The 6,859-nt window shown below is 42.3% G+C and overlaps 1 pseudogene; it reads left to right on the top strand.

The window, feature by feature from the left end:
* LOC102249565 overlaps positions 1 to 1,314 on the top strand; it is a 5,463-nt pseudogene extending 4,149 nt beyond the window's left edge.
* Positions 1,315 to 6,859: the final 5,545 nt, after the last annotated feature.

The raw sequence follows: 6,859 nt of genomic DNA, 5'->3' as shown, positions 1-6,859 counted from the left end.
GGGGTGGGGGCCCCCCCCCCCCAGTGCACAAATTTTTGTGCACCAGGCCTCTAGTCTATATATATAAAAGCCTAAGTGACTGGCCAACTGGTAGCTATGATGCACACTGACCACCAGGAGGCAGACACTCAATGCAGGAGCAGAAACCATAGGAATGAAAACATGGAACAGACTGATGAATCTCAGAGGGAAAGGGGAAGAGATTAACCAAAGATCTTACATGCATACTGAGGCCCCATGCACAGATTCATGCACCAGTGGGGTCTGTCGGCCTAGCCTGTGGGGATTGGGCCAAAACCAGCCCAGTTCATGGAAGTGGGGTCCCTTGGCCTGGCCTGTGGGACCCCACTGATCCAAAACTGGTTCTCCAACATCCCCCAAGGGGTCCCAGATTGCAGGTCAGGGCAAGGGACCCCACTGGTGCACAAATCCGTGCACTGGGCCTCTAGTAGACTATATAAAGCAACATGGAATCCCCATCCCAGTCACCTTTAAGGACTCATGGAGCATGGAAAAGACCTCATGTACAGGCTAGAATCCTGGGAGAACGTATTTGCAATACATCTAATAAAGCCACAACACAAAGACCCAGGACCTTGCCAAAGGTCCAAACAGACTTGACATTCTTGAAATTGAGTTCAAGAAAGGGATCCTTGAGAAGGTGACCAACGTTAAGGATGGCACCACCCAAGGCATGTCCTTGGAGCTCTTTATTTACTTGAATGAAGTTGCAGACAAGCATGGCCTGGGCCGCAGTGACATCAGGAAAACCACTTCATTAGGATGAAGTCCAGATGTATTTACAAGATCCCATCTGAGGTAGTCCTTTATCATACTCATTTAAACACTGAGACCTTCACATTGGATTAGGAAGTATGCAAAATAAAACACAGCCTTGGCTTGAAATTCACCCAGCATACCAGTTTCTGGCACAGTTCTAAGTATGAATTTATCTGCCACTGAATCACTAAGTGACAGGATTATGTGGCAAGGAAAGTTCTGGTATCTCCCTTCAAGGGCCAGATGTACATCCTGGGCAAGGAGTTCCTACTATCCCTCTACAAAGAGCAGCCGGTGAGCATGAACATTCAGGATAATTACTAGCCAGTGGATGCCCTTGGTTTTATCAACATCAACTCCTTAAGGCTGAGCCCCCTCACTTTGCCCATCTTCCAAGTACAGGTGCTAATTGCTATGATAATTTATAGTTTTGACTTGTTCTCTAAGTGCAGGATTGGCAGCATAGTGGGGGTACCAGGCCCCAACTTTCTTCCCTGGAACCCTGTACTAGTAGCCTACAAAAGTGGTCCATGAAAGGAAGGGTGGGGGTGGTTCAATTCCTGGTCAGGGCACTTGACTGGTTTGTGGCTCAATCCCCAGGTGGGGGTGTGCAGGAGGCAGTTTATCAATGATTTTCTCTCATCATTGATATTTCTCTCTCTCCCTCTTCCTTACTCTCTGAAATCAATTAAAAATATATTTTTTAAATTATAATATATACCAAGTAGAGAATAAAAATCTCTTTCTAAGTAATTATTCTCAAAAAGCTATTTATATTTATTCATTTATATTTTAAAAGAAAATATTTCTATTGTAAATACATTCAATAAAACAATTTTCATTATATTAATTTTAAGTTTAGAAATATCAACATTTTATTATGCTTTCTATAACCTGAGTTATACATTTAACTAATTCATATTTAAAATAAAATGCTAATATACCATAACAATACATACCTAAAGATTTTTAAACAAAATTCAAAGACATAAATATGCTATATAAAGATAAACCAAGTAAAGATACATGATTGTTAAGTTAAGTAATCTAGCATTCTTACTTTATTAAATCAAGTGAAATATAATGTAATATGAAACCATGAAATGAATTAATAACCACACTGGTGTTAATGATTTTTTTTATTGTTTAAAGTATTACATATGTCTCCTTTTTCTCCAATTGACCACTGTCCCCAGCCACTCCCACCCCCGAGGGCAAGCCCCCACTGCCCCAGTGTCTGTATCCATGGGTTATGCTAATATGTATGCATACAAGTCCTTCGGTTGATCTCTAACCCCCCCACCATCACCACCCCTTGTCTCTGGATATATTAGTGTTCATCAGTTTATGTTGATCATTATCCCACAAATGAGTGAGATCATGTGACATTTATCTTTCACCAACTGGCTTATTTCGCTTAGCATAATGCTCTCCAGTTCCATCCATGCTGTTGCAAATAGTAAAAGTTCCTTCTTTTTTACCGCCGCATAGTATTCCATTGTGTAGATGTACCACACTATTCTAATCCACTCATCAGCTGATGGGCACTTAGGCTGTTTCCAAATCTTAGCTATGGTGAATTGTGCTGCTATGAACATAGGGGTGCATATATCCTTTCTGATTGTTGTTTCTGGTTTCTTGGGATATATTCCTAGAAGTGGGAGTACTGGGTCAAATGGGAGTTCCATTTTTAGTTTTTTGAGGAAACTCCATACTGTTTACCACAGAGGCTGCACCAATCTACATTCCCACCAGCAGTGAAAGAGGGTTCTTTTTTCTCCATATCCTCTCCAGCACTTGTCTTTGGTGATTATAATATATGAAAACCCAGGGTCCATAACATCCAAAAGGACTGAAGGCTCAACCGAACACCAGGATGCTTGTGCAGCAGGTTCAGGTGGGAAGGGACTGACGAGCAGGCTGAACTGCTGACCTCATGGGGAGAGAGAGAGGTGGGGCTGATCAGTGGCTACCGCAGCTGCTGGCAAGGCCTGGAGAGAGAGAGAAGCAGGGTCTGATCTTTAAGGCTGCGGATCAGACCCTGCTTTTCTCTGGGCCTCACCAGAAGCCGAGCCTCTCTCTCTCCAAGAGATCAGCAGTTCAGACCGCTTGCCAGCAGCTTGGGTTGGGTGTTGATGAGCCCCGCCTCTCTGATCAGGCCCGGAGATGGGCTTGGAGATGCTGACTGGCATAAAAACCAACCAATCATACCCTAACTGGTTTGTCTCAGTGGATAGAGCATCGGCCTGCGGACTGAAGGGTCCCAGGTTCGATTCTGGTCAAGGTCATGTACCTTGGTTGTGGGCACATCCACAGTAGGGGGTGTGCAGGAGGCAGCTGATCAATGTTTCTCTCTCATTGATGTTTCTAACTCTCTATCCCTCCTCTTCTCCCTTACTCTCTGTAAAAAATCAATAAAATACATTAAAAAAAATAAAACAACCAATCAGAACCAAATATAGGTGAACTGCGAGGAGCCAATGGCTGCCTAGGAGGTGGAGCTTTTGACACTGACTGGCATAGAAATCAACGAATCAGAGCCAAATCTTGGTAAACTGCGAAGGCAGAACCTAAGGTGGGGACTGAGGAGGAGTTTTAAGGGCAATAGCTATTTGGTGTAAGGTGTAAGAAAGCGGTTCAATTTTTTAATGACCAATTTGGCGGTATAGTGCATGTGGCTGGCTATCAGTCCAGATATAGGGATTATGTATTTTTGTCTGTAAGAGCATCTCCTCCTGCTGAAAAAAGGCTTTCCCTCTCCATTTAAGCAATCCTATCCTATATAATCTATCTATACTAATAAAAAGGGTAATGTGCTAATTAGACCTGGTCTAACAGCCATCTTCTGGATGTCTGACTTCCTTCCAGACAAAGCCATGGTGGTGGGGGTCGAGGCAGAGGCAGATATGGGTGATCAGGGCGGCAGGGGAGGGCAGTTGGGGGTGAGATCAGGCTGGCAGGGGAGGGCAGTTTGTGGTGAGATCAGTACAACAGGGGAGGGCAGTTGGGGGCAACCAGGCCGGCAGGGGAGGGCAGTTGGGGGTGATCAGACAGGCAGAGGCAGTTAGGGGTGATTAGGCAAGCAGAGAGGTTAGGGGCGATCAGGCAGGCAGTCAGAGGGGTTAGGGGCAATCAGGCAAGCAGAAAGAGGCAATTAGGGGCAATCAGGCCGGCAGGCAGGTGAGCCGTTAGGAGTCAGCAGTCCCTGTGGGATTGGGCCTAAACCGGAAGTTGGATATTTCCCAAGAGCTCCCCAATTGGAGAGGGTATAGGCTGGGCTGAAAGAACGAATTTCGTGCATCAGGCCACTAGTTTGTTGATAATAGCCATTCTGACAGGTGTGAGATGGTACTGCATTGTTGTTTTCATTTGCATCTCTCAGATGATTAGTGACTTTGAGCATGTTTTCATGTCTGTCGGCCTTTGTATGTCCTCTTTTAAAAAGTGTCTACTTAGGTCCTGTGCCCATTTTTTGATTGGATTGTTTATCTTCCTTTTGTTAAGTTGTATGAGTTCTTTGTAAATTTTGGAAATTAAATGTGTATCTATGTCCTGCGTGTTCCAGGTTTTGGGATCTGGAGAAGGGCCGCACGCAAATGACAGAGACAAGACAAGAAATAATCATTTGGAAATTAAGGGGCCAGGCGGGAAGCCCAATGCAAGGGAAAGGACTTCCACTGGTGCTCAGGCCTTGCCAACCTTTTATTCAATTTTGGATACACATCTAGCCTTTAGTCAGGCAGGTAATTTCGGTAACAGACAGACTATCTTAAAGGTCAGTAAATATTAGAAAGATTTCCTCTGAGCCTATCTGGTCAGGAAATTGCTTGAGCCCCCATTGTCTGGACTAAACAATCGGTGCATAGCTCTGGCCATTGCCAGGGGCTCAAGGTTCACCAGCTTTCCGGGATCCTTGTTTACACTTCTCTGATAGTGAAGACAATGGATGGCTTCCCACAATTAAACCCTTATCTGAAATAGCATTGGAAAATATGTTCTCTCATTCAGTGGGCTTTCTTGTTGTTTTGTTGATGGTTTCTTTTGCTGTGCAGAAACTTTTCATTTTGATACAGTCCCATTTGTTTATTTTCTCCTTAGTCTCCATTGCCCTAGGAGCTGTGTTGGTAAAGATATTGCTATGAAATATGTCTTATATTTTGCTGCCTATTAGGTCTTCTAAGATTTTTATGGTTTTCCATCTTACATTTAAGTCCTTTAACCATTTTGAGTTTGTTTTTGTGTATGCTTTAAGTTGGTGATCTAGTTTCATTTTTTGCATGTATCTGACCAAATTTTCCAGCACCATTTATTTTTTTTTAAATTTTTAAATTGCTTAAAGTACATATGTGTCCTTTTTTTTTCCCTGCCCTTGACAATCCCCTGGCCTCCCCTACCCCCCAGTGTCTTATGTCCATTGGTTATGCTCATATGCATGCATACAAGTCCTTCGGTTGATCTCTTACCCCCCCTCCCTCCTGCCCCTCAACCCTCCCCGGCCTTCCCGCTGCAGTTTGACAATCTGTTTGAGGCAGCTCTGCCTCTGTATCTATTATTGTTCAAAAGTTTATAATGGTCTCTATTATCCATGAATGTGTGAGATCATGTGGTATTTTTCCTTCATTGACTGGCTTATTTCACTTAGCATAATGCTCTCCAGTTCCATCCATGCCATTGCAAATGGTAAGAGTTCCTTCTTTTTTACAGCAGCATAGTATTCCATCGTGTAGATGTACCACAGTTTTCTAATCCATTCATCTACTGATGGGCACTTAGGCTGTTTCCAAATCTTAGCTATGGTGAATTGTGCTGCTATGAACATAGGGGTGCATAGATCCTTTCTGATTGGTGTTTCTGGTTTCTTGGGATATATTCCTAGAAGTGGGATCACAGGGTCAAATGGGAGTTCCATGTTTTGTTTTTTGAGGAAACTCCATACTGTCTTCCATAGTGGCTGCACCAGTCTGCATTCCCACCAGCAGTGCACAAGTGTTCCTTTTTCTCCACATCCTCTCCAGCACTTGTCGTTTGTTGATTTGTTGATGATAGCCAGTCTGACAGGTGTGAGATGGTACCTCATTGTTGTTTTGATTTGCATCTCTCGGATGATTAGTGACTTTGAGCATGTTTTCATATGTCTCTTGGCTTTCTGAATGTCCTCTTTTAAAAGGTGTCTATTTAGATCCTTTGCCCATTTTTTGATTGGATTGTTTATCTTCCTTTTGTTAAGTTGTATGAGTTCCCTATAAATTTTGGAGATTAGGCCCTTATCAGATATAATGTTGGCAAATATGTTCTCCCATGTAGTGGGCTTTCTTGTTGTTTTGTTGATGGTTTCTTTTGCTGTGCAGAAACTTTTTATTTTGATGTAGTCCCATTTGTTCATTTTCTCTTTCCCGTGTTACATTTAAGTCCTTTATCCATTTTGAGTTTATTTTTGTGTATGGTGTAAGTTGGTGGTCTAGTTTCATTTTCTTGCATATACCTATCCAATTTTCCCAACACCATTTATTGAAGAGACTGTCACGACTCCATTGTATGCTCTTGCTGCCTTTATCAAATATTAATTGAGCATAATGGCTTGGGTTTATTTCTGGGTTCTCTTCTGTTCCATTGGTCTATATGTTCTTGTGCCAGAACCAGGCAGTTGTGAGAACCATAGCTTGGTAATACAGCTTAATATCTGCTATTGAGATCCCTCCTCCTTTGTTCTTCTTTCTCAGGATTGCTGTGGATATTCACGCTCTTTTTTCCCCCAAATGAATGTTTTGAGAGTTTGTTCTTGGTTTTTTAAATATGCCATTGGTATTTTAATGGGGGTTTCATTGAATCTATAAATTGCTTTGGGTACTATGGACACTTTAATGATGTTGATTCTACCAATTCATGAACATGGTATGTTCTTCCATTTGTTTATGTCTTCCTCTATCTCTTTTTTCAATGTCCTGTAGTTTTCAGAGTACAGATCTTTTACCTCCTTAGTTAAGTTTATTCCTAGGTATCTTAATTTTTTGGTGCAATGGTAAACATGATTTTTTTTTCGGGTTTTCTTTCTGTAAGGTCATTATTCATGTATAAAAAA

Source organism: Myotis brandtii, unplaced genomic scaffold (genome assembly GCF_000412655.1).
Source record: "Myotis brandtii unplaced genomic scaffold, ASM41265v1 scaffold514, whole genome shotgun sequence".
NCBI classification, from domain to species: Eukaryota; Metazoa; Chordata; class Mammalia; order Chiroptera; family Vespertilionidae; genus Myotis; species Myotis brandtii.
Note: the sequence above shows the minus strand (reverse complement) of the source record. Positions and strands in the feature narration are given on the sequence as shown.